General features: G+C 60.0%; 1 protein-coding gene across 1 annotated transcript in view; it reads right to left on the bottom strand.

The window, feature by feature from the left end:
• Positions 1 to 2,052, bottom strand: part of LOC103620516 (syntaxin-binding protein 4) — a 56,457-nt gene that overhangs the window by 49,956 nt on the left and 4,449 nt on the right. The window lies entirely within an intron of this gene.

The following is a 2,052-nucleotide window of genomic DNA, read 5'->3' as shown; positions in this document are numbered from 1 at the left end:
GGCTCCTCTAGCAAGTCCCGGGCGGCCAAGCATGTGAGCGCCCCTCTGCCGGCCCCCCAGCTAAACCCTGCCGGGTTTAGGGGCCGCGGACCCTGCAGTGCGCCTGATTCCAACCAGCGGGGCCGAGCCACCCCTGGGCTGGGAGCCACGGCCACCACGGGACCCCCACGGCAGCCAGCAAAGCGTCCCATCGCTGTGTGCCACCGCTCTCCCTATCCACCACGGCCCCATTCAGTAAACTGAGCATTTATTTTGGCACAAGGACCCCTTCGCCCTCCTACCAGAGAGCTCCCCCTTCACCCTGCACTTGCAGTGGCTGCTAATGATGGTTATAATCACTAATGGTGGTTATAATCCATGGTTAACCTGCCACTTTAAAGACAATTGTTGGCGTCTCTGACCTGCACTAAGCCTGGGCTGTGGCAGCACTCAGAGCTCCTCTCTTTCCTGGCCACTGCAGGATCATTTTTTTAAATATTATTTATATATCTATATATATATATTATCTATATACATATATTATTTATATTATAGATAAATATATTATTTAATATGGGGCACAATTCTTGCATTTGGGTATTTTCCCCCCCTCTTTAAGGTTTTCTGATCCTACCCCAGCAACCAAATTATCCTTTAGTCTGTTAGGAAAGCCCTGGGAGTGAGCGCTGGTGGGCCGATGGAAACTGTTTGGAGTGGGGTATTATCCTGGAATGTGAATTATCCCAGAGCAAGGAGGCCACAGCCGGCCCAGTCATGTTTGCCCACATCCAGCTGTGGGTGGGATGGACGGACAGCAGGATGGACAGACAGGTCCCTGACTTGGGGCAACGGAAAAGTCCCAAATGAGCACCAACCCACCGCATTTTGTGTGTTTGATTTCTCCCTCTCCCCATCAGCCAGGAACCCAGGGCAGCAGCCGGGGCTGGCCGGGACCTGGGGATTAGGTGAGACCTGGGGATTATGAAATGCATCTGTCTGTGTCCGGCATGGCCTGGGAAAGCCACCAGCCTCACCAGGGCCAGCTCCTGTGTTCATCGCTCCCCCCAGCCCCAGGTAATGCTGGCACATAAAATCATGGAATATCCTGAGTGGGAAGGGTCCATTGGGATTATCCAGTCCAACTCCCAGCCCTGCACAGACACCCCAACAACCCCACCCTGGGCATCCCTGGCAGCGCTGTCCAAACGCTCCTGGAGCTCTGGCAGCCTCGGGGCCGTGCCCATTCCCTGGGGAGCCTGGGCAGTGCCCAGCACCCTCTGGGGGAAGAACCTTTCCCTGATATCCAACCTAAACCTTCCCTGGCACAGCTTCATGTCATTCCCTCAGGATGGGACACTTGGGGACCGGCTGAGGAAAACACTGAACAGCAGAGGCGGTGGTGACCTGTCTGTCCAGCCACTGCTCCCCAGCCCTGCGCCGGGGCACCCCACGGGTGTTGGGCCTGGCAGGGTTGGGAACTCAGTGGCGGCTGGTGGCATGTCCAGCCAGAGCACCCATGTGGCACGAATCGGGACACCTCGATCCCTGGGGTGAGCGCAGCCGCCCCAGCCCCTGTCACCCGCGCTGTGACGAAGAGCAGGGAGGGCCCGGGCAGCCGCCCCGGAGGCCGGGCCGTGCCCGGGGTGCTGCCCCAAGGCGCTGCTGCCGGGAGGAGGGGGGGAATTAAGGCTGGGCCCTCTCGGCATCCTTTGCGAGTGACTGTGCAGGATGTGCCGGTGCCAAAACCCTTTTCACCTGTCGCCTCCCAGCCTGGTGACAGGTCCCCTGAGGAGGCACAGCCCTCCGCCCAGGACAGCCGCCAGCACCTTGTCCCGATCCCCCTTTAGGGTGCAGCTCTGCTTTAGGGGCCAGCCCTGCAAAGCACCCCAGCCCAGGACCCCCATCCATCGGGGCACACCAGGTGCTTTTGGGGTGCTTTTGGGGTGCACGCCCTTCCCAGCCCAGCGATCCCGAGGGGTGCTGGTGTGGGGCGCGCCGCCCGCTCCCAGGGCTGTCGCAACGCGGGCCCGGGCGGTGCTGGGTGTGAGCCCCGGGACTGGTTTGTGCCGCCGG

This window comes from Corvus brachyrhynchos, unplaced genomic scaffold (genome assembly GCF_000691975.1).
Source record: "Corvus brachyrhynchos isolate BGI_N302 unplaced genomic scaffold, ASM69197v1 scaffold58, whole genome shotgun sequence".
Taxonomy (NCBI): domain Eukaryota; kingdom Metazoa; phylum Chordata; class Aves; order Passeriformes; family Corvidae; genus Corvus; species Corvus brachyrhynchos.
This window is presented reverse-complemented; position numbering and strand designations above follow the sequence as displayed.